Source organism: Onthophagus taurus, chromosome 3 (assembly GCF_036711975.1).
Source record: "Onthophagus taurus isolate NC chromosome 3, IU_Otau_3.0, whole genome shotgun sequence".
Lineage (NCBI taxonomy): Eukaryota > Metazoa > Arthropoda > Insecta > Coleoptera > Scarabaeidae > Onthophagus > Onthophagus taurus.
The window spans coordinates 21,881,193-21,908,676 of NC_091968.1; the positions used below are offsets into that span (position 1 = coordinate 21,881,193).

The 27,484-nt window shown below is 27.0% G+C and overlaps 1 long non-coding RNA gene across 1 annotated transcript; it reads right to left on the reverse strand.

Moving 5' to 3' along the window:
- Window positions 1-21,562: 21,562 nt before the first annotated feature.
- On the reverse strand, window positions 21,563-22,004 carry LOC139429589 (uncharacterized). The gene is made up of 2 exons (XR_011640152.1): window positions 21,938-22,004; window positions 21,563-21,872 (listed from the first exon to the last, which is right to left on the reverse strand). It is a non-coding gene; the product is annotated as an uncharacterized lncRNA (long non-coding RNA).
- Between the last annotated feature and the right edge of the window lie 5,480 nt (window positions 22,005-27,484).

A 27,484-nucleotide genomic window follows, 5' to 3' on the forward strand; every position in this document is an offset into this window, starting at 1 on the left:
GTAAGAATAAATTTCTTATTATCGATAACTTGGCAACAGTGACTTTTTTGCTTCTGAATCAAAGTTAAATAAAAATCATCATTAACAAGCTCATATCTCAAGAATTAATTGAGATATCGCTATGTGGTAAAAAGCAAATATTAAGCAAATTTAATCTAATTTCGATGGTATAAGAACAAATCTTTCATTATCGTTGATTTGGTAGTAGTGATTTTTTTGCTTATGAACAGTTAGCAAAGTTAGATAAAAATCATGGTTAACAAGCTCATATTTCAAGAATTAATTGAGATATCACGATGTGGTACGAAACATTTTAAAGCAAATTTAATCTAATTTTCGTGATGTAAGAATAAATCTTTCATTATCGATGATTTGGTAGCAGTGCTTTTTTTTGCTTGCGAACAGTTAGTTAAGTAATCATAATGAACAAGCTCGTATCTCAAGAATTAATTGAGATATCGCGATGTGGTAACAAGCATTTTATAGCAAATTTAATCTAATTTTCGTGGTATAAGAATAAATCTTTCATGATCGTTGATTTGGTAGCAGTGAATTTTTTGCTTCTGAATAGTTAGCAAAGTTAGATAAAAATCATGGTTAACAAGGGCGTATCTCAAGAATTAATTGAGATAACACGATGTGGTAAGAAGCATTTTAAAGCAAATTTAATCTAATTTTGATGGTGTAAGAATAAATCTTTCAATATCGTTGATTTAGTAGCAGTGATTTTTTTTCCTTGTGAATAGTTAGAAAAGTTAGATAAAAAATCATGATTAACAAGCTCATATCTCAATAATTAATTGAGATATCACGATGTGGTACGAAACATTTTAAAGCAAATTTAATCTAATTTCGATGGTATAAGAATAAATCTTTCATTATAGTTGATTTGGTAGTAGTGATTTTTTTGTTTGTGAATAGTTAGAAACGTTAGACAAAAGATCATGATTAACAAGCTCATATCTCAAGAATTAATTGAGATATCGCAATGTTGTAACAAGTATTTTAAAGCAAAATTTATCTAATTTTCGTGGTGTAAGAATAAATCCTTCACTATCGTTGATTTGGTAGCAATGATTTTTTTGCTTGTGAATAAGTAAAATAGATAAGAAATCATAATTAACAAGCTCGTATCTCAAGAATTAATTGAGATATCGCGATGTGGTAACAATCATTTTAAAGCAAATTTAATATAATTTTCGTGGTTTGTGAATAAATCTTTCATTCTCGTTGATTTGGTAGCAGTGATGCTTTTTACTTGCGAATAATAGACAAGAAATCATAATTAACATGCTCGTATTTCAAGAATTAAGTGAGATATCGCGATGTGGTAACAAACATTTTAAAGCAAATTTAATATAATTTTCGTGGTTTGAAAATAAATCTTTCATTCTCGTTGATTTGGTAGCTGTGATTCTTTTTGCTTGCGAATAGTTAGATAAGAAATCATAATTGACAAGCTCGTATCTCAAGGATTAATTGAGATATCGCGATGTGGTAACAATCATTTTAAAGCAAATTTAATATAATTTTCGTGGTTTGAGAATAAATTTTTTAGTATCGTTGATTTGGTAGCAGTGATCTTTTTTGCTTGCGAATAGTTAGATAAGAAATCATAATTACCTAACAAGCTCGTATCTCAAGAATTAATTGAGATATCGCGATGTGGTAACAAACATTTTAAAGCAAATTTAATATAATTTTCGTGATTTGAGAAAAAATCTTTCATTCTCGTTGATTTGGTAGCTGTGATTCTTTTTGCTTACGAATAGTTAGATAAGAAATCATAATTGACAAGCTCGTATCTCAAGGATTAATTGAGATATCGCGATGTGGTAACAATCATTTTAAAGCAAATTTAATATAATTTTCGTGGTTTGAGAATAAATTTTTTAGTATCGTTGATTTGGTAGCAGTGATCTTTTTTGCTTGCGAATAGTTAGATAAGAAATCATAATTACCTAACAAGCTCGTATCTCAAGAATTAATTGAGATATCGCGATGTGGTAACAAACATTTTAAAGCAAATTTAATATAATTTTCGTGGTTTGAGAAAAAATCTTTCATTCTCGTTGATTTGGTAGCTGTGATTCTTTTTGCTTGCGAATAGTTAGATAAGAAATCATAATTGACAAGCTCGTATCTCAAGGATTAATTGAGATATCGCGATGTGGTAACAAGCATTTTAAAGCAAATTTAATCTAATTTTCGTGGTATAAGAATAAATCTTTCATGATCGTTGATTTGGTAGCAATGAATTTTTTGCTTATGAATAGTTAGCAAAGTTAGATAAAAATCATGGTTAACAAGCTCGTATCTCAAGAATTAATTGAGATAACACGATGTGGTAAGAAGCATTTTAAAGCAAATTTAATATAATTTTCGTAGTTTGAGAATAAATCTTTTATTATCGTTGATTTGGTACCGGTGATTTTTTTTGCTTGCGAATAGTTAGATAAGAAATCATAATTAACAAGCTCGTATCTCAAGAATTAGTTGAGATATCGCGATGTGGTAAGAAGCATTTTAAAGCAAATTTAATATAATTATCGTGGTGTAAAAATAAATCTTTCATTATCGTTGATTTGGTAGCAATGAATTTTTTGCTTATGAATAGTTAGCAAAGTTAGATAAAAATCATGGTTAACAAGCTCGTATCTCAAGAATTAATTGAGATAACACGATGTGGTAAGAAACATTTTAAAGCAAATGTAATCTAATTTTGATGGTGTAAGAATAAATCTTTCAATATCGTTGATTAGGTAGCAGTAATTTTTTTCCTTGTGAATAGTTAGAAAAGTTAGATAAAAAATCATGATTAACAAGCTCATATCTCAAGAATTAATTGAGATATCACGATGTGGTACGAAACATTTTAAAGCAAATTTAATCTAATTTCGATGGTATAAGAACAAATCTTTCATTATCGTTGATTTGGTAGTAGTGATTTTTTTGCTTATGAACAGTTAGCAAAGTTAGATAAAAATCATGGTTAACAAGCGCGTATCTCAAGAATTAATTGAGATAACACGATGTGGTAAGAAGCATTTTAAAGCAAATTTAATCTAATTTTGATGGTGTAAGAATAAATCTTTCAATATCGTTGATTTGGTAGCAGTGATTTTTTTTCCTTGTGAATAGTTAGAAAAGTTAGATAAAAAATCATGATTAACAAGCTCATATCTCAATAATTAATTGAGATATCACGATGTGGTACGAAACATTTTAAAGCAAATTTAATCTAATTTCGATGGTATAAGCATAAATCTTTCATTATCGTTGATTTGGTAGTAGTGATTTTTTTGCTTGTGAATAGTTAGAAACGTTAGATAAAAGATCATGATTAACAAGCTCATATCTCAAAAATTAATTGAGATATCGCAATGTTGTAACAAGTATTTTAAAGCAAAGTTTATCTAATTTTCGTGGTGTAAGAATAAATCCTTCACTATCGTTGATTTGGTAGCAATGATTTTTTTGCTTGTGAATAAGTAAAACAGATAAGAAATCATAATTAACAAGCTCGTATCTCAAGAATTAATTGAGATATCGCGATGTGGTAACAATCATTTTAAAGCAAATTTAATATAATTTTCGTGGTTTGAGAATAAATCTTTCATTCTCGTTGATTTGGTAGCAATGATTCTTTTTACTTGCGAATAATAGATAAGAAATCATAATTAACATGCTTGTATTTCAAGAATTAATTGAGATATCGCGATGTGGTAACAATCATTTTAAAGCAAATTTAATATAATTTTCGTGGTTTGAGAATAAATCTTTTAGTATTGTTGATTTGGTAGCAGTGATCTTTTTTGCTTGCGAATAGTTAGATAAGAAATCATAATTACCTAACAAGCTCGTATCTCAAGAATTAATTGAGATATCGCGATGTGGTATCAAACATTTTAAAGCAAATTTAATATAATTTTCGTGGTTTGAGAAAGAATCTTTCATTCTCGTTGATTTGGTAGCTGTGATTCTTTTTGCTTGCGAATAGTTAGATAAGAAATCATAATTGACAAGCTCGTATCTCAAGGATTAATTGAGATATCGCGAGGTGGTAACAAACATTTTAAAGCAAATTTAATATAATTTTCGTGGTTTGAAAATAAATCTTTCATTCTCGTTGATTTGGTACCTGTGATTCTTTTTGCTTGCGAATAGTTAGATAAGAAATCATAATTAACAAGCTCGTATCTCAAGAATGAATTGAGATATCGCGATGTAGTAAGAAGTATTTTAAAGCAAACTTAATCTAATTTTAAAAATCATAGTTAACAAGGATTAAACGAAAGGTCCACTTAAAACGTTTCATTAAGTTTCTAATTATTACAAGGTATCAAAAAGATTTATGTATAATATAATAAGTTGTGTAATATAACTTGAAAATAGTTCTATGTCGGTAAACTTAATATTTCGACTAAGCCGTTGTTATATTTCTCGTTCCTATTTACAAAACGAAATTAGTTTCAGCACTGCAGACTTCTCACCTTATAAGATATCTTAACGCATCTCTTGCGAGAGTAATTTCAGCATACACCCCATGCTGTGGACGTTTTGAATTACTGCACCACCTCCCTTGATAAACGTACACACACTCGCACCGAGATGGAGAATATCTTGTTGCACGCTCGGCATACCTGGGAAGTTGAAGGCGAAGAAGCTTTAATCAAGCGATTTTTGGTACGAACATCGTAAATCACAGCGTTGGAATTCTAATTACAAAGAATTTTCATTTAAAAGAAAAGTGTTACAATAAAGTGTATAATTTTGAAACACGCAATCTCCGTTATTATTAAATCTATTAATAATAAACCTCACCTTGAACAGTTACAATCTACCTATTTTTATAATAACCTCAAGGATTGTTTATTATATTTGATATTTCAAGCGTAATTTATTAGAGTTTCTACTGGGTTTCTAAATAATTTTAATCTCGTTTAGATATTGTTATATTACAATTCAAATAGACAGTCACAGTGCAATATTAATTATTGCAAAACATGTAATATCGAAATCATAGTACCCAATACAAGTTTTCCAATTATGAGAGTTGTTTGGCAATAGCTTCTATTTGGAATAAATTATTGCAATTTGAAACTTTACAGTTGGGTGGTTGAATAATTGCGTTGTTTGAATCCTCCCTGAGAAGATCTAGTATAAAATTTGCTTTAAAATGTCTTTTATTTCATCGTGATATCTTGCTAATCATTATTTTTATCTAAAATTTCTAAACATTCACAAGCAAAATAAATCACTGCTACTAAATCAATGATAATGAAAGATTTATTCTTATACCACGAAAATTATATTAAATTTGCTTTAAAATGCTTGTTACCACATCGCGATATCTCAATTAATTCTTGAGATACGAGCTTGTTAATCATGATTTTTTATTTAATTTGTTAACTATTCATAAGTAAAAAAATCACTGCTACCAAATCAACGATCATGAAAGATTTATTCTTACACCACGAAAATTAGATTAAATTTCCTTTAAAATGCTTGTTACTACAGCGCGATATCTCAATTAATTCTTGAGATACGAGCTTGTTAATCATGATTTTTTATTTAATTTGCTAACTATTCATAAGTAAAAAAATCACTGCTACCAAATCAACGATCATGAAAGATTTATTTCTACACCACGAAAATTATATTAAATTTGCTTTAAAATGCTTGTTACCACATCGCAATATCTCAATTAATTCTTGAGATACAAGCTAGTTAATTATGATTTCTTGTCTAATTATTCGCAAGCAAAAAGAATCACAGCTACCAAATCAACGAGAATGAAAGATTTATTTTCAAACCACGAAAATTATATTAAATTTGCTTTAAAATGTTTGTTACCACATCGCGATATCTCAATTAATCCTTGAGATACGAGCTTGTCAATTATGATTTCTTATCTAACTGTTCGCAAGCAAAAATAATCACAGCTACCAAATCAACGAGAATGAAAGATTTTTTCTCAAACCACGAAAATTATATTAAATTTGCTTTAAAATGCTTGTTACCACATCGCGATATCTCAATTAATTCTTGAGATACGAGCTTGTTAATCATGATTTTTTATTTAATTTGCTAACTATTCATAAGTATAAAAATCACTGCTACCAAATCAACGATCATGAAAGATTTATTCTTACACCACGAAAATTATATTAAATTTGCTTTAAAATGCTTGTTACCACATCGCGATATCTCAATTAATTCTTGAGATACGAGCTTGTTAATTATGATTTCTTATCTAACTGTTCGCAAGCAAAAATAATCACAGCTACTAAATCAACGAGAATGAAAGATTTTTTCTCAAACCACGAAAATTATATTAAATTTGCTTTAAAATGCTTGTTACCACATCGCGATATCTCAATTAATTCTTGAGATACGAGCTTGTTAATTATGATTTCTTATCTAACTATTCGCAAGTAAAAAAGATCACTGCTACCAAATCAACGATACTAAAAGATTTATTCTCAAACCACGAGAATTATATTAAATTTGCTTTAAAATGCTTGTTACCACATCGCGATATCTCAATTAATTCTTGAGATACGAGCTTGTTAATCATGATTTTTTATTTAATTTGCTAACTATTCATAAGTATAAAAATCACTGCTACCAAATCAACGATCATGAAAGATTTATTCTTACACCACGAAAATTATATTAAATTTGCTTTAAAATGCTTGTTACCACATCGCGATATCTCAATTAATTCTTGAGATACGAGCTTGTTAATTATGATTTCTTATCTAACTGTTCGCAAGCAAAAATAATCACAGCTACTAAATCAACGAGAATGAAAGATTTTTTCTCAAACCACGAAAATTATATTAAATTTGCTTTAAAATGCTTGTTACCACATCGCGATATCTCAATTAATTCTTGAGATACGAGCTTGTTAATTATGATTTCTTATCTAACTATTCGCAAGTAAAAAAGATCACTGCTACCAAATCAACGATACTAAAAGATTTATTCTCAAACCACGAGAATTATATTAAATTTGCTTTAAAATGCTTCTTACCACATCGCGATATCTCAATTAATTCTTGAGATACGAGCTTGTTAATCATGATTTTTTATTTAATTTGCTAACTATTCATAAGTATAAAAATCACTGCTACCAAATCAACGATCATGAAAGATTTATTCTTACACCACGAAAATTATATTAAATTTGCTTTAAAATGCTTGTTACCACATCGCGATATCTCAATTAATTCTTGAGATACGAGCTTGTTAATCATGATTTTTATCTAACTTTGCTAACTATTCAGAAGCAAACAAATCACTGCTACCAAATCAACGATCATGAACGATTTATTCTTACACCACGAAAATTAGATTAAATTTGCTTTAAAATGCTTCTTACCACATCGCGATATCTCAGTTAATTGTTGAGATACGAGCTTGTTAATTATGATTTCTTATCTAACTATTCGCAAGTAAAAAATATCACTGCTACCAAATTAACGATACTAAAAGATTTATTCTCAAATCACGAAAATTATATTAAATTTGCTTTAAAATGCTTCTTACCACATCGCGATATCTCAATTAATTCTTGAGATACGAGCTTGTTAATCATGCTTTTTATCTAACTTTGCTAACTATTCAGAAGCAAACAAATCACTGCTACCAAATCAACGATCATGAACGATTTATTCTTACACCACGAAAATTAGATTAAATTTGCTTTAAAATGCTTCTTACCACATCGCGATATCTCAGTTAATTGTTGAGATACGAGCTTGTTAATTATGATTTCTTATCTAACTATTCGCAAGTAAAAAATATCACTGCTACCAAATTAACGATACTAAAAGATTTATTCTCAAATCACGAAAATTATATTAAATTTGCTTTAAAATGCTTCTTACTACATCGCGATGTCTCAATTAATTCTTGAGATACGAGCTTGTTAATTATGATTTCTTATCAAACTATTCGCAAGCAAAAAAGATCACTGCTACCAAATCAACGATACAAAAAGATTTATTCTCAAATCACGAAAATTATATTAAATTTGCTTTAAAATGCTTCTTACCACATCGCGATGTCTCAATTAATTCTTGAGATACGAGCTTGTTAATCATGATTTTTATCTAACTTTGCTAGCTATTCAGAAGCAAAAAAATCACTGCTACCAAATCAACGATCATGAACGATTTATTCTTACACTACGAAAATTATATTAAATTTGCTTTAAAATGCTTCTTACCACATCGCGATATCTCAATTAATTGTTGAGATACGAGCTTGTTAATTATGATTTCTTATCTAACTATTCGCAAGTAAAAAAAATCACTGCTACCAAATCAACGATCATGAACGATTTATTCTTCCACTACGAAAATTATATTAAATTTGCTTTAAAATGCTTCTTACCACATCGTGTTATCTCAATTAATTCTTGAGATACGAGCTTGTTAACCATGATTTTTATCTAACTTTGCTAACTGTTCATAAGCAAAAAAATCACTACTACCAAATCAACGATAATGAAAGATTTGCTCTTATACCATCGAAATTAGATTAAATTTGCTTTAAAATGTTTCGTACCACATCGTGATATCTCAATTAATTCTTGAGATATGAGCTTGTTAATCATGATTTTTTATCTAACTTTTCTAACTATTCACAAGGAAAAAAAATCACTGCTACCAAATCAACGATATTGAAAGATTTATTCTTACACCATCAAAATTAGATTAAATTTGCTTTAAAATGCTTCTTACCACATCGCGATATCTCAATTAATTCTTGAGATACGAGCTTGTTAATCATGATTTTTATCTAACTTTGCTAACTATTCAGAAGCAAAAAAATCACTGCTACCAAATCAACGATCATGAAAGATTTATTCTTACACCACGAAAATTATATTAAATTTGCTTTAAAATGCTTCTTACTACAACGCAATATCTCAATTAATTCTTGAGATACGATCTTGTTAATCATGATTTTCTGTCTAACTTTTCTAACTATACGCAAGCAAAAGAATCACTGCTACCAAATCAACGATGACGAAAGATTTATTCTAACACCACGAAAATTATATTAAATTTGCTTTAAAATGCTTGTTGCCACATCGCGATATCTCAATTAATTCTTGAGATACGAGCTTGTTAATCATGATTTTTATCTAACTCTGCTAACTATTCAGAAGCAAAAAAATCACTGCTTCCAAATCAACGATCATAAAAGATTTATTCTTACACCACGAAAATTATATTAAATTTGCTTTAAAATGCTTGTTACCACATCGCAATATCTCAATTAATTCTTGAGATACGAGCTTGTTAATCATGATTTTTATCTAACTTTGCTAACTATTCAGAAGCAAAAAAATCATTGCTACCAAATCAATGATCATGAAAAATTTATTCTTTCACTACGAAAATTATATTAAATTTGCTTTAAAATGCTTGTTACCACATCGCAATATCTCAATTAATTCTTGAGATACGAGCTTGTGAATTTTGATTTCTTATCTAATTATTCTCAAGCAAGAAAGATCACTGCTACCAAATCACCGATACTAAAAGATTTATTCTCAAACCACGAAAATTATATTAAATTTGCTTTAAAATGCTTCTTATCACATCGCGATATCTCAATTAATTCTTGAGATACGAGCTTGTTAATCATGATTTTTATCTAACTTTGCTAACTATTCAGAAGCAAAAAAATCACTGCTATCAAATCAACGATCATGAAAGATTTATTCTTACACCACGAAAATTATATTAAATTTGCTTTAAAATGCTTGTTACCACATCGCAATATCTCAATTAATTCTTGAGATACGAGCTTGTTAATCATGATTTTTATCTAACTTTGCTAACTATTCAGAAGCAAAAAAATCACTGCTACCAAATCAACGATCATGAAAGATTTATTCTTACACCACGAAAATTATATTAAATTTGCTTTAAAATGCTTCTTACTACAACGCAATATCTCAATTAATTCTTGAGATACGATCTTGTTAATCATGATTTTCTGTCTAACTTTTCTAACTATACGCAAGCAAAAGAATCACTGCTACCAAATCAACGATGACGAAAGATTTATTCTAACACCACAAAAATTAGATTAAATTAGCTTTAAAATGCTTCTTACTACATCGCGATATCTGAATTACTTCTTGAGATACGATTTTTATAAATTTGATTTTGCCTATTTAACTTTAATGAATATTCACAAACAGGTTCGAATCAAAAAAATCACTGCAGCCAAATTAATGAATATAAAAGATTTATTCTTACACGATTTAAATTATATTAAATTTGCTTCAAAGTGCTTCTTACTTCATCTGTACATCTCATTTATTTCTTGAGATACTATCGCATGAATATTCACCTATAGGATTGCATCATAAAAAAGTTTGATTTGAAAGAATTTCTGTCTTTCCAACAAAATTCGCAAGAACTTGAAAGAATCCCTGGAATGAAAATAAACAGAAAAATGTAAGAAAGAGGACCAACGAAAAGATATTGGTGCAAAATAAATGCTAGGATGAAGAAATTTTATGACAGAAGTAGAGTGGTATCGATATAGTTTTGACATTATTTTTAAATCTCCCTTCGTAAATCTACAATAAGTAGCATACAAGACTAAGACATAATTATCTAATAACGATCAAAAACTCTCTCCCGTCGAAGTCGCGCATTCTAACCACAGGCAACTCTTACCATTTCTGTTCATTAATCAGTTCTCGCTTAAACGCGATTAGCGTTTATAGGCAATCGTTCGAATATTATCTCTTTAGTGGCATGGTTTGAAGGTAAAAGGCGTGGCGTTTCCTTCTCTCCATATCAAGTTCCAGTTAGCTATTTCTTTTTTCAATTATATCACTTTAGTTTTTTTTTTCTTAAGATTATAATCTAAAAGTAACGAGTGAGTTTTGCTCGGTGGAAATTGTAAAACCCCATACCATATTAGATACCGGCAGGCATTTCGAGATCGGTAGATTTTATTTTTACTGTAAAATTGCGACACGACATTGACATTTCATCAACTCGAACCGTGTTCTCTTTTATAAAGGAAAAGTGAAACCAATACGAACGTTATTGTTGTTCTTGTTGTTGCTGTTGGTGGTATATCCGACTGTATCGATTACCGGAGTAACCTTTTTCTTTTTAACCCGATTTGCTATTCTATTGTTGAAGGTCAAATGAGATCGATTATTATTATTGTTACATATTTTTCTTATTAGTTATTTCTAAGTTTTTTTTTGTACTCAATTGTATTGTTACGATATTTGATTGGATCTGTTTTAAAACGGAATAAGTGATTTTACATCGTTCTACGTTGATTGCGGATATTACATAAAATTATCGTAATATCGATTTGCTTTTCTGTTTGTTTCAAATTAGGCCAGTAATTTGTATTGTTTATGCATGGTTGAGTTTCCAATTGTGACCTATTTTAGTGATTTATGTAAAGAAAATTTGTTTTAAATTGTATTTTTATCTCTGAAGTCTGTGTAAATCACATTTTTTTGAAAAATTATTAATTATGATTCATTTTGGATGTTTTTGAAAAAATGAGGTTTAAGCAGGAAAATGTTTTTCTCCGAAACTGTTTAAAAGTAAGAAATGAAACATTGTGAGGTTATTAAGGAACGTTTAAGGTTAGAGTGTACCAAATTTTAAGTTTCCAGTATAAGTAGTTCTTTCAATATTAATTTTTAAAATTGACTGTTATTGGATGATGTAGTAAAAATGAGGTTGAAGCAGGAAAATGTTTTTCTCCGAATCTATTTGAAAGTAAGAAATGAAACATTGTGAGGTTATTAAGGAACGTTTAAAGTTATAGTGTACCAAATTTTAAGTTTCCAGTATAAAGAGTTTTTTTAATATTGATTTTTAAAATTAACTGGTATTGGATGGTTTAGTAAAAATGAGGTTGAAGCAGGAAAATGTTTTTCTCCGAAACTGTTGGAAAGTAAGAAACGAAACTTTGTGAGGTTATTAAGGAACGTTTAAGGTTAGAGTGTACCAAATTTTAAGTTTCCAGTATAAGTAGTTCTTTCAATATTAATTTTTAAAATTGACTGTTATTTGATGATTTAGTAAAAATGAGGTTGAAGCAGGAAAATGTTTTTCTCCGAATCTATTTGAAAGTAAGAAATGAAACATTGTGAGGTTATTAAGGAACGTTTAAAGTTATAGTGTACCAAATTTTAAGTTTCCAGTATAAAGAGTTTTTTTAATATTGATTTTTAAAATTAACTGGTATTGGATGGTTTAGTAAAAATGAGGTTGAAGCAGGAAAATGTTTTTCTCCGAAACTGTTGGAAAGTAAGAAACGAAACTTTGTCAGGTTATTAAGGAACGTTTAGGGTTACAGTGTACCAAATTTTAAGTTTCCAGTATAAGTAATTCTTTTAATATTGATTTTTTAAAAGTGACTGATATTAGATGGTTTAGTAAAAATGAGGTTAAAGCAGGAAAATGATTTTCTCCGAAACTATTTGAAAGTAAGAAATGAAACATTGTGAGGTTATTAAGGAACGTTTAAGGTTAGAGTGTACCAAATTTTAAGTTTCCAGCATAAACAGTTCTTTTAATATTGATTTTTAAAATTGACTGTTATTGGAAGGTTTAGTAAAAATGAGGTTGAAGCAGAAAATTTTTTTTCTCCGAAACTGTTCTAAATTAAGAAATGAAGCTTTTTCAGGATATATAGGAATGGTTGATGTTAGCCTATGCTGCATTTTAAGGTTCTAACGCATATAGTTTCTTAATAATGATTTTTTTAATAATCTAAACAAATCTAAACAAAAATGTTTATCACAAGATCTAAATGAGATATTTTTAAACGGATACTTTCATTGAAATGTTCATACTTTAGTTGAATATCTCTGGAAATTCCATATCAATATTCTAAGGGTTTTGTTTCTCACATACTTTTAAAGATAACCGCAAAAATTGGAAAGTATTACAAATTACGATCAATTTTATTATGTTATAACTTTGGAATTAAAAGTTATTTTGCAAAACGGGAACCTGTATTGAAAAGACCATACTTTAAATAATAATTCATAGATTTTTTAAACAAGATCGCAAATAAACGATAATCTTAAAAATTACGATTAAATTAAAAAATTGTTATCTCAAGAACTAAACGAGATTTTTCAAAACGGATACTTTTGTTTAAAAGTTCATACTTTAATTAATAATCTGTATAAGTTTCAAAACGATTTTCCAAGGATCCGGATTCTTACATGATGTTGAAGATATTCAATGAAAATTGAAAAAGTCACAAATTGTGGTTAAATTCATCAAGCTGTATCTCTTGAATTAAAAAGAATTTGGCAAAATGGATACTTTTATTGAAAAGACCATACTTTAATTAATAATCTGTGGAATTTTCATAGAAATTTTCCTAAAATTCGATTTTTTACGATTTTTTAAACAAGATCGCAAATACACGATAATCTTAAAAATTACGATTCAATTAAAAAATTGTTATCTCAAGAACTAAACGACATTTTTCAAAACGGATACTTTTGTTTAAAAGTTCATACTTTAATTAATAATCCGTATAAGTTTCAAAACGATTTTCCAAGGATCCGGATTCTTACATGATGTTGAAGATATTCAATGAAAATTGAAAAAGTCACAAATTGTGGTTAAATTCATCAAGCTGTATCTCTTGAATTAAAAAGAATGTGGCAAAATGGATACTATTATTGAAAAGACCATACTTTAATTAATAATCTGTGGAATTTTCATAGAAATTTTCCTAAAATTCCATTTTTTACGATTTTTTAAACAAGATCGCAAATAAACGATAATCTTAAAAATTACGATTCAATTAAAAAATTGTTATCTCAAGAACTAAACGAGATTTTTCAAAACGGATAGTTTTGTTTAAAAGTTCACACTTTAATTAATAATCCGTAAAAGTTTCAAAACGATTTTCCAAGCATCCGAATTGTTACATGATGTTGAAGATGTTCAAGGAAAATTGAAAATCTCACAAATTGTGGTTAAATTCATCAAGCTCTATCTTTTGAATTAAAGGGAATTTGGCAAAACGGATACTTTTATTGAAAAGACCATACTTTAATTAATAATCTGTGGAAATCTCATAGAAATTTTCCTAAAATTTAATTTTTGACGATTTTTTAAACAAAACCGCAAATAAATGATAATCTTAAAAAGTACGATTAAATTAAAAAATTGTTATCTCAAGAACTAAACGAAATTTTTCAAAACGGATACTTTTGTTTAAAAGTTCACACTTTAATTAATAATCCGTAAAAGTTTCAAAACGATTTTCCAAGCATCCGAATTGTTACATGATGTTGAAGATGTTCAAGGAAAATTGAAAATCTCACAAATTGTGGTTAAATTCATGAAGCTCTATCTCTTGAATTAAAGGGAATTTGGCAAAACGGATACTTTTATTGAAAAGACCATACTTTAATTAATAATCTGTGGAAATCTCATAGAAATTTTCCTAAAATTTAATTTTTGACGATTTTTTAAACAAAACCGCAAATAAATGATAATCTTAAAAAGTACGATTAAATTAAAAAATTGTTATCTCAAGAACTAAACGAGATTTTTCAAAACGGATACTTTTGTTTAAAAGTTCACACTTTAATTAATAATCCGTAAAAGTTTCAAAACGATTTTCCAAGCATCCGAATTGTTACATGATGTTGAAGATGTTCAAGGAAAATTGAAAATCTCACAAATTGTGGTTAAATTCATGAAGCTCTATCTCTTGAATTAAAGGGAATTTGGCAAAACGGATACTTTTATTGAAAAGACCATACTTTAATTAATAATCTGTGGAAATCTCATAGAAATTTTCCTAAAATTTAATTTTTGACGATTTTTTAAACAAAACCGCAAATAAATGATAATCTTAAAAAGTACGATTAAATTAAAAAATTGTTATCTCAAGAACTAAACGAGATTTTTCAAAACGGATACTTTTGTTTAAAAGTTCACACTTTAATTAATAATCCGTAAAAGTTTCAAAACGATTTTCCAAGCATCCGAATTGTTACATGATGTTGAAGATGTTCAAGGAAAATTGAAAATCCCACAAATTGTGGTTAAATTCATGAAGCTCTATCTCTTGAATTAAAGGGAATTTGGCAAAACGGATACTTTTATTGAAAAGACCATACTTTAATTAATAATCTGTGGAAATCTCATAGAAATTTTCCTAAAATTTAATTTTTGACGATTTTTTAAACAAAACCGCAAATAAATGATAATCTTAAAAAGTACGATTAAATTAAAAAATTGTTATCTCAAGAACTAAACGAGATTTTTCAAAACGGATACTTTTGTTTAAAAGTTCACACTTTAATTAATAATCCGTAAAAGTTTCAAAACGATTTTCGAAGCATCCGAATTGTTACATGATGTTGAAGATGTTCAAGGAAAATTGAAAATCTCACAAATTGTGGTTAAATTCATCAAGCTCTATCTCTTGAATTAAAGGGAATTTGGCAAAACGGATACTTTTATTGAAAAGACCATACTTTAATTAATAATCTATGGAAAATTTATAGAAATTTTCCTAAAATTCGATTTTTTACGATTTTTTAAACAAGATCACAATAAAACAATAATCTTAAAAATTACGATTAAATTAAAAAATTGTTATCTCAAGAACTAAACCAGATTTTTCAAAACGGATACTTTTGTTTAAAAGTTCATACTTTAATTAATAATCCGTACAAGTTTCAAAACGATTTTCCAAGCATCCGAATTGTTACATGATGTTGAAGATGTTCAAGGAAAATTGAAAATCTCACAAATTGTGGTTAAATTCATCAAGCTCTATCTCTTGAATTAAAGGGAATTTGTCAAAACGGATACTTTTATTGAAAAGACCATACATTAATTAATAATGTGTGGACATTTCATAAAAATTTTCCTAAAATTCGATTTTTTACGATTTTTTAAACAAGATCGCAAATAAATGATAATCTTAAAAATTACGATTAAATTAAAAAATGGTTATCTCAAGAACTAAACGAGATTTTTCAAAATGGATACTTAGATTTGAAAGTTCATACTTTACTTAATAATCCATACAAGTTTCAAAACGATTTTCCAATGATCCGGATTCTTACATCATGTTGAAGATATTCAAGGAAAATTGAAAATGTCACAAATTATGGTTAAATTCCTCAAGGTTTATCTCTTGAATTAAAGAGAATTTGACAAAACGGATACTTTTATTGAAGAGATCATACTTTAATTAATAATCTGTGGAAAATTTATAGAAATTTTCCTAAAATTCGATTTTTTACGATTTTTTAAACAAGATCGCAAATAAACGATAATCTTAAATATTACGATTAAATTAAAAAATTGTTATCTCAAGAACTAAACGAGATTTTTCAAAACGGATACTTAGATTTTAAAGTTCATACTTTACTTAATAGTCTATACAAATTTTAAAACGATTTTCCAAGGATCCTGATTTTTACATGATGTTGAAGATGTTCAAGAAAAATTGAGAATGTCACAAATTATGGTTAAATTGATCAAGTTTTATCTCTTGAATTAAAGGGAATTTGGCAAAACGGATACTTTTATTGAAAAGACCATACTTTAATTAATAACCTGTGGAATTTTCATAGAAAATTTCCTAAAATTCGATTTTTTACGATTTTTTAAACAAGATCGCAATCAAGCAATAATCTTAAAAATTACGATTAAATTAAAAAATGGTTATCTCAAGAACTAAACGAGATTTTTCAAAACGGATACTTAGATTTGAAAGTTCATACTTTACTTAATAATCCATGAAAGTTTCAAAACGATTTTCCAAGGATCCTGATTTTTACATGGTGTTGAAAATGTTCAAGGAAAATTGAAAATGTCACAAATTGTGGTTAACTTTATAAACCTGTATCTCTTGATTTAAAAGGAATTTGGCAAAACGGATACTTTTATTGAAAAGATCACACTTTAGTTAATAATATGTGGAAATTTCATAGAAATTTTTCTAACATTCGATTTTTTACGATTTTTTAAACAAGATCGCAAATAAACGATAATCTTAAAAATTACGATTAAATTAAAAAATGGTTATCTCAAGAACTAAACGAGATTTTTCAAAACGGATTCTTAGACTTGAAAGTTCATACTTTACTTAATAATCCATACAAGTTTCAAAACGATTTTCCAAGGATCCTGATTTTTACATGATGTTGAAAATGTTCAAGGAAAATTGAAAATGTCACAAATTTTGGTTAACTTTATAAAGCTGTATCTCTTGATTTAAAAGGAATTTGGCAAAACGGATACTTTTATTGAAAAGACCATACTTTAATTAATAATCTATACATTTTTTTAAAAGAATTTCAAAAAATTAGATTTTTCATGATTTTTTAAAGAAAATCGAAAAAAATAGATAATCTAAAAATCGCGATTATTTTCAAAAACTTTTATCTCAAAAGTTAAACGAGATATTTTAACGTATATTTTAATCCATACTTTAATTGAAACTACTATTTATTTCTAATTAAATTAAATATTCCGAAAATTTAAATATTTGGGTTAAAAATTAGCAATTCCAATGAAAACCGCAAACTGATTTTAATAGGATTCATCAAAAACCAATATAAGATTTTATGTCCGCTATAGAATAAGTCATACACGAAAGGAGTGATTTACAGCCGGGTTCGTGGTAACACAAGTAGTTTTACGAGGATCATTACACGGGATGTGGTATATGGCTCGTAAAGTGCCCACGTAAACTAGACACAATACCAATCAACATCGAAACCGTAAAATGCTCATCTAATGATCACTGTATAAATTATTCCAACAAAAATAACCCAAAAAAAATTTAAATCAATTCGAATAGAATACGAAAGTTATTTAATCTAAAATAGATCAATATGACACACAGTTTAAACCCTGTTAAAAGTTGTATGACTTAAATAGTATCGGACTTAAATATTCGTTTTGTATCCGAGACGATGATAGATAACATTTAGAAATTGTTCGCCTAAGGCTTTGGTTTCAATACTGTTAGAGTTAAAATGGCTGTGTGTAAATGGGCTATAGATAAATAGATATTTAAGATCTACATAACTGAATCACCCTGTACAAAACGAGAGAATGAATATCGATAGGTGAATAAATTGTGAAACGTTTCTCTCTGGTATCTGGGGCTAATTTAAACGCAACTATTAAATGGGTGGGCAATACATTTTAGCGACAGCCACAATTACTGGTTCGAGTTTAAACTTGCTCCTCCGGTTGTTATTGCTTCATAATATACTATAGTTTTTGTTTACACTTTTTGAAACGATATATCAATCCAATTAAATATAATTAAGCGTCAACTTTAAATAAGTTGCTCTGTTCAAAACTTGAAATAATTATTGTAAAATATGAAAAACTTAAATTCAAATACATCTTACAAAAAATATTGAAACACAGATGTCTCCTAGCAGATGCTGAATTCTTAACACACAATTATCTTTCAACACCTGTCTTTATGAGTGCATGAAATTATAATTAAAACGACATAAAAATATGGATTTTTTGGTTTTGGCTGAAACTGTGTTAAAGGTGAAATGAACTATTTGCATTTTGCGACCTTCTTCTTCAGGCGGCAAGTGAAAGTGGACTTTTGTCGTCGTTGGTCACAGAATGAGAAAGAACCGGTCTTTCTGGAGCAACTTATCTGCGAGAAGCGTATAATAATATCTCTACAATGAAACCACGTTAAATGACTAAAGAATTTCTAATTTCTGTAGGCGGTATTGTTGTTGGAGTTTAGAAGTTTCAAATTCAAATGGTTTCCTAGAATAAATTTTTGAGGAATATCATACATCAATCAATTCAAAAAATCATAACTTCTTTATTTATGAAGGTGAAGAAATGATTTATGTCTCATATTGAAGCTGAAGATGTCTTCTTTCGAAACATGTATAATATATAAAAAGGTTGTATGAAAAAATTTAGAGAAAAACATTAATTGCTTTTGTTAGATAACTTAAGATCGACAAAAAAATAGTAAATTTTCAAAAAAGCATAATTACTTTATTTATGAAAATGAAGAAATGATTTATGATTCATATTGAAGCTGAAGATGTCTTCTTTCGAAACATGTATAATATATAAAAAGGTTGTATGAAAAACTTTTGAGAAAAACATTAATTGCTTTTGTTAGAGAACTTAAAATCGATCAAAAAATAGTAAATTTTCAAAAAAAACATAACTACTTTATTTATGAAGATGAAGAAATGATTTATGATTCATATTGAAGATGAAGATGTCTTCTTTCGAAACATGTATAATATTTAAAATGGTTGTATGAAAAAATTTTGAGAAAAGCATTAATTGCTTTTGTTAGATAACTTAAGATCGATCAAAAAATAGTAAATTTTCAAAAAAACATAATTACTTTATTTATGAAGATGAAGAAATGATTTATGATTCATATTGAAGCTGAAGATGTCTTCTTTCGAAACATGTATAATATTTAAAAAGGTAGTATGAAAATTTTTTGAGAAAAACATTAATTGCTTTTGTCAGATAACTTAAAATCGATCAAAAAATAGTAAATTTTCAAAAAAACATAATTACTTTATTTATGAAGATGAAGAAATGATTTATGATTCATATTGAAGCTGAAGATGTCTTCTTTCGAAACATGTATAATATTTATAATGGTTGTATGAAAAAATTTTGAGAAAAGCATAAATTGCTTTTGTTAGATAACTTAAAATCGATCAAAAAATAGTAAATTTTCAAAAAAAACATAATTACTTTATTTATGAAGATGAAGAAATGATTTATGATTCATATTGAAGCTGAAGATGTCTTCTTTCGAAACATGTATAATATATAAAAAGGTTGTATGAAAAAATTTTGAGAAAAACTTGAATTACTTTTATGAAATAACTTCAGATCGATTAAAAAATAGTAAATTTTCAAAAAATCATAACTTCTTTATTTATGAATATGTTGAAACAATTTATGACTCATATTGAAGCGGAAGATGTCTTCTTTTGAAACATGTATAATACTTAAAAAGGTTATATATAAAAATTTTGAGAAAAACCTGAATTACTTTTATTAAATAACTTCAGATCGATTAAAAAATAGTAAATTTTCAAAAATCATAACTTTTTTATTTATGAAGACGAAGAATCGATTTATGTCTCAAATTTAAGCTGAAGATATCTTCTTCCGAAATATGTATAATACTTAAAAAGGTTATATAAAAAAATTTTGAGAAAAACTTGAATTACTTTTATTAAATAACTTCAGATCGATTAAAAAATAGTAATTTTCAAAAAATCATAACTTCTTTATTTTTAAAGGTGAAAAAACGATTTATGTCTCATAATAAAGCTGAAGATGTCTTCTTTCGAAACATGCATAATACTTAAAAAGGTTATATAAAAAAATTTTGAGAAAAACTTGAATTACTTTTATTAAATAACTTCAGATCGATTAAAAAATGGTAATTTTCAAAAAATCATAACTTCTTTATTTTTGAAGATGAAAAAACGATTTATGTCTCATATTAAAGCTGAAGATGTCTTCTTTCGAAACATCTGTAATATTTAAAAAGGTTATATAAAAAAATTTTGAGATAAACTTGAATTACTTTTATTAAATAACTTAAGATCGATCGAAAAATAGGAAATTTTCAAAAATCATAACTTCTTTATTTATGAATATGTTGAAACAATTTATGTCTCATATTGAAGCTGAAGATGTCTTCTTTTGAAACATGTATAATACTTAAAAAGGTTATATATAAATATTTTGAGAAAAACTTGAATTACTTTTATTAAATAACTTCAGATAGATTAAAAAATAAAATTTTCAAAAAATTATAACTTCTTTATTTATGAAGATGATGAAACAGTTTATGTGTTATATTGAAGCTGAAGATGTCCTTTTTCGAAACACGTATAACATTTAAAATGGTTTTATGAAAGAATTTTTAGAAAAACATTAATTGCGTTTGTTAAACAACTTAAGATCGATCAAACAATCGTGTATTTTCAAAAAATCATAACTACTTTATTTATGAAGACTGAGAATCTATTCATGTCTCATATTAAAGCTGAAGAGGTCTTCTTTCGAAACATGTATAATATTTAAAAGGGATATACAAAAATTTTGAGAAAAACTTGAATTACTTTTATTAAATAACTTAAGATCCAGCAAATAATAGTATATTTTCAAAAAATCATAACTTATTTATTCACGAAGAAGAAGAAACGATTTGTGTTTCATATTAAAGCTGAACATGTCTTCTTTCGAAACATGTATAATCTTTAAAAATGTTATACAAAAAAATTTTGAGAAAAACACTAATTACTTTTATTAGATAACTTAAGATGGATTAAAAAATAGTAAATTTAAAAAGAATCATAACTTCGTTATTTATGAAGATGAAGAAAGTATTTGTGTCTCAAATTATAGCTGATTACCTCTTTTTTCGAAATATATATATAATATTAAAATATGTTGTATAGAAAAATTTTGAGAAAACCATAAATTATTTTTATTAGACAACTATCTCCGGTTTACAAAGTGCCATTTAATTTTTCCTTCTAAGCAACTACGCAACCTACAACTACTTTACAGTAACAACCCTTTGACGTTGACATTCCGGAAGGACTAAAACTTCAAGTGTTCCCTCCCTTTCTAAGAGAGGAAACGCCGTCGTCCAAAATGCCCAAGTGGATTCTGCTAGTACCACCTACTTCTACAGCGGAACTCGTCGCCATCATTGACGTCGTTTTGCATTAAATTTAATGAATTTTCTCTTCCTCACGTCTCCACATCAACACTTATACTTCCAAGAGATGGTAAAACTCAAGTGAAGCACTAAAACATAAACAGGGAGTGTTAAAATGTTTAATCTTAAGACCTACCTCTAAAAATCTTTCTACCTTACGAATTTTCATAATAAAAATAAAAACTTGACTTAATTCTGTATAAAATCTTTGTAATTGAGGTTTACCAATAGAGATCTCAACGATAAATAAATAAATAAATGAATATCTAAAGAAGGAGATTGTGATTTTTTGTTTGAGTCAACTTTAAAAAGACCTTTACCTTGCGGTCTTTAAATATGAGACGAGTCGATTCATTTACATACATATTGGTATATTATTAACTCCCGTGTGGAAGATGATCGGAGAGCGAGCGATGCAGAGGGAGGTCTTCTTCTTTCGAACGAAGAAGAAGAGTGCGTGTACCGTGTTTATCTTTAAAATTGCCTCGGAGAATCAAATTTAACTCCCGTCAATGTTAACCGCCATCGATTATCCTGTACCTTTTTTAATTGAAAATAACCTTCGACGTCGCGTGTCTTCTTGATACCGATCGAAACATTTTGATGTTTTACTAATGACGTTTACCTAATGGTAAAATAGAAAAATGAATTCTTCTCTATTGAACCGAAATAGAAATGGCCAAAAAAAAGTTTTCTATGGAACCAGGAAGTTCGTAAAGCGGCGGCTATTTCGTGCAACGATTACGAAATCGAAAAACGTTTAGTACGTTTTAGTGTGGTTCGTGTTGGGCGTGGTCCAGTACCTATCACGTGTATGCACGTAGATTTTTTTAGAACGTTGGTGAGCAAACGCACCTTCGAGAATCGAGTCTACACACGTATACGGATTGAGGTAGACAGTTTAATAGTTCAGGAATGCGTTGGTCGATTGGGTTGTGGCATACGACCGGGTTTGCAACGAGGGCATTCGAACGGGATTTACTAGCTACAATAGAAATTATAGAGTAATTATGGCGTGTGTGATTTAGATTCTTGACCATATGGTCGTTAAAGATCTTGATAAAGTTATTGCACATTTGGAATTGATGTAGGTAAAAAATTTTGCAAAATTTACTTTAATTGATAACCCATGTAAGTTTCAAAAAGGATTCAGTTTCTTACAAATTGTGATTAAATTTAGCAAGTTGTATCTCTTGAACTAAAAGGAATTTGGCAAAACAGATACTTTTATTGAAAAGACCACACTTTAATTAATAATTTGTTAAAATTTCATAGAAATTTTTCTAGAATTTGATTTTTTAAACACGATCGAAAATAAATTATAATATTTAAAATTGCGATTAAATTAAAAAATCATTGTCTTAAAAACTAAACGAGATTTTTCAAAGCGAATAGGTATTTAACTTAATAACATATTCAGGTTTAAAAAATTTTTTCCAAACATTCGAATATTCACGCATTTTTAAAGATGAAGGAAAAAAGTTGATAACCTAAATATTACGATTATTTTCACAAATTTTTATCCCAAGAACTAAAGGAGATATTTTTAAGAGAATACTTTAATTAAAGTGTTGATTATGTGTGTAAATTTTATATGAATCTTCTAAAGATTCGCTTTCTCACATATTTTTAAAGATAATCACAACATTTTAAAGTATTTTTTGATTGATCTCAACTTACATTATAAAAGTAATTAAAGTTTATCTCAAAATTTTTTTATATAACATTTTTAAATATTATACAGGTTTCGAAAGAAGACATCTTCAGCTTTAATTTGAGACAAATCTCGATTCTTCATCTTCATAAATAAAGAAGTTATGATTTTATTAAAAAATTTACTATTTTTTTATCGATCTTAAGTTATTTAATAAAAATAATTCAAGTTTTTTTCAAAAATTTTTTTATATAACCTTTTTAAATATTATACACGTTTCGAAAGAAGACATCTTCAGCTTTAATATGAGACATAAATCGTTTTTTTATCTTCAAAAATAAAGAAGTTATGATTTTTTGGAAATTTACTGTTTTTTGATCGATCTTAACTTGTCTAATAAAAGTAATTTTTCTTTTACTAAAAATCTTTTTATATAACATTTTTAAATATTGTACATATTTTCAAAGAAGACATCTTCAGCTTCATTATGAGACATAAATCGTTTCTTCATAGTCATAAATAAAGAAGTTATGATTTTTTGAAAATTTACTATTGTTTGATCGATCTTAAGTTGTCTAACAAAAGCAATTAATGTTTTTCTCAAAATTTTTTCATATAACCTTTTTAAATATTATACATGTTTCGAAAGAAGACATCTTCAGCTTCAATGCGAAACATAAAACAATTCTTCATCTTCATAAATAAATAAGTTATGATTTTTTGAAAATTTACTATTTTTTAATCGATCTGAAGTTATTTAATAAAAGTAATTCAAGTTTTTCTGAAAATTTTTTTATATAACTTTTTTAAGTATTATACCTGTTTCGGAAGAAGACATCTTCAGCTTTAATGTCAGACATAAATCGTTTTTTCATCTTCAAAAATAAAGAAGTTATAATTTTTTGAAAATTTTCAATTTTTAATCGAACTGAAATTATTTAGTAAAAGTAATTCAAGTTTTTCTCAAAATTCTTTTATATAACCTTTTTAAATATTACACGTGTTTCGAAAGAAGACATCTTCAGCTTTAATGTGAGACATAAATTGTTTTTTCATCTTCAAAAATAAAGAAGTTATGATTTTTTGAAAATTTACTATTTTTTAATCGATCTGAAGTTATTTAATAAAAATAATTCAAGTTTTTTTCAAATTTTTTTTATATAACCTTTTTAAATATTATACATGTTTCGAAAGGAGACATCTTCAGCTTTAATATGAGACATAAATCGTTTTTTCATCTTCAAAAATAAAGAAGTTATGATTTTATGGAAATTTACTGTTTTTTGATCGATCTTAACTTGTCTAATACAAGTAATTTTTCTTTTACTAAAAATCTTTTTATATAACATTTTTAAATATTGTACATATTTTCAAAGAAGACATCTTCAGCTTCAATATGAGACATAAATCGTTTCTTCATAGTCATAAATAAAGAAGTTATAATTTTTTGAAAATTTACTATTGTTTGATCGATCTTAAGTTGTCTAACAAAAGCAATTAATGTTTTTCTCAAAATTTTTTCATATAACCTTTTTAAATATTATACATGTTTCGAAAGAAGACATCTTCAGCTTCAATGCGAAACATAAAACAATTCGTCATCTTCATAAATAAATAAGTTATGATTTTTTGAAAATATACTATTGTTTGATCGATATTAAAATTATTTAATAAAAGTAATTCAAGTTTTTCTCAAACTTTTTTCATATAATGATTTTAAATATTATACACGTTTCGAAAGAAGACATCTTCAGCTTTAATATGAGACATAAATCGTTTTTTCATCTTCAAAAATAAAGAAGTTATGATTTTTTGAAAATTTACTGTTTTTGTGATCGATCTTAACTTGTCTAACAAAAGTAATTTTTCTTTTACTCAAAATCTTTTTATATAACATTTTTAAATATTGTACATATTTCCAAAGAAGATATCTTCAGCTTCAATATGAGATATAAATTGTTTCTTCATAGTCATAAATAAAGAAGTTATGATTTTTTGAAAATATACTATTGTTTGATCGATCTTAAGTTGTCTAACAAAAGCAATTAATGTTTTTCTCAAAATTTTTTCATATAACCTTTTTAAATATTATACATGTTTCGCAAGAAGACATCTTCAGCTTCAATGCGAAACATAAAACAATTCTTCATCTTCATAAATAAATAAGTTATGATTTTTTGAAAATATACTATTGTTTGATCTATCTTAAAATTATTTAATAAAAGTAATTCAAGTATTTCTCAAACTTTTTTCATATAACAATTTTAAATATTATACACGTTTCGAAAGAAGACATCTTCAGCTTTAATATGAGACATAAATCGTTTTTTCATCTTCAAAAATAAAGAAGTTATGATTTTTTGAAAATTTACTGTTTTTGTGATCGATCTTAACTTGTCTAACAAAAGTAATTTTTCTTTTACTCAAAATCTTTTTATATAACATTTTTAAATATTGTACATATTTCCAAAGAAGACATCTTCAGCTTCAATATGAGGTATAAATTGTTTCTTCATAGTCACAAATAAAGAAGTTATGATTTTTTGAAAATTTACTATTTTCCGATCGATCTTAAGTTGTCTAATCAAAAGTAATTAATGTTTATCTCAAAATCTTTTTATATAACCTTTATAAAAATTATACATGTTTCGAAAGAAGACATCTTCAGCTTCAATATGAGACACAAATCATTTCTTCTTCTTCATAAATAAATAAGTTATGAGTTTTTGAAAATATACTATTGTTTGATCGAACTTAAGTTGTCTAACAAAAGCAATTAATGTTTTTCTCAAAATTTTTTCATATAACCTTTTTAAATATTATACATGTTTCGAAAGAAGACATCTTCAGCTTCAATGCGAAACATAAATCAATTCTTCATCTTCATAAATAAATAAGTTATGATTTTTTGAAAATATACTATTGTTTCATCGATCTTAAAATTATTTAATAAAAGTAATTCAAGTTTTTCTCAAACTTTTTTCATATAACGATTTTAAATATTATACACGTTTCGAAGGAAGACATCTTCAGCTTTAATATGAGACATAAATCATTTTTTTGTCTTTAAAAATAAAGAAGTTATGATTTTTTTAAAATTTACTATTTTTTTATCTATCTGAAGTTATTTAATAAAAGTTATTCAAGTTTTTCTCAAAATTCTTTTATATAACCTTCTTAAGTATTATACATGTTTCGAAAGAAGACATCTTGAGCTGTAATATGAGACATAAATCGTTTTTGCAACTTCAAAAATAAAGAAGTTATGATTTTTTGAAAATCTACTATTTTATAATCGATCTGAAGTTATTTAATAAAAGTAAATCAAGTTTTTCTCAAAATTTTTTCATATAACCATTTTAAATATTATACATGTTTCGAAATAAGACATCTTCAGCTTTAATATGAGACATAAATCGTTTCTTCATCTTCATAAATAAAAAGATTATGATTTTTTGAAAATTTACTATTTTTTGATCGATCTTAAGTTATCTAATAGAAATAATTAATGTTTTTCTCAAATTTTTTTTTATATAATCTGTTTAAATATTATACATGTTTCGAAAAAAGACATCTTCAGCTTTAATTTGAGATATAAATCGATTCCGTATGTTCATAAATAAAGAAATTGCGATGTTATAAATGTTAACCATTTTTCAATCCATGCAAAGGTAAACACCAAATTTGGGAGTTTGCAGATTTCAAGCCTTCTAGGTTGGCAATTATTAATGATAGGTGAAACGCGTTCATGATTTATGTTTTTCGCATTACTTTGAAAAATTTTTTGTTGATAACAATTTTCTTAAGTTTCTTCAATTAATAAGACACAGAGGTATCATAAATTTAATGAAGGCAACATTCCCAGATTTCTCCCAAACACACTTTTAATCGAAACAATTTGTAATACACGAAAAGACAAAAAAAAAGATAACATGAAAGTTCTAACAGACCCAGAGAACTAATAGAGCAGTGAATAAGACAGATTATAAGCTTCGAAATCATTTCAAAAGTACGTTTCGTTATATTCTAAAGAATCCCAAAGCACTC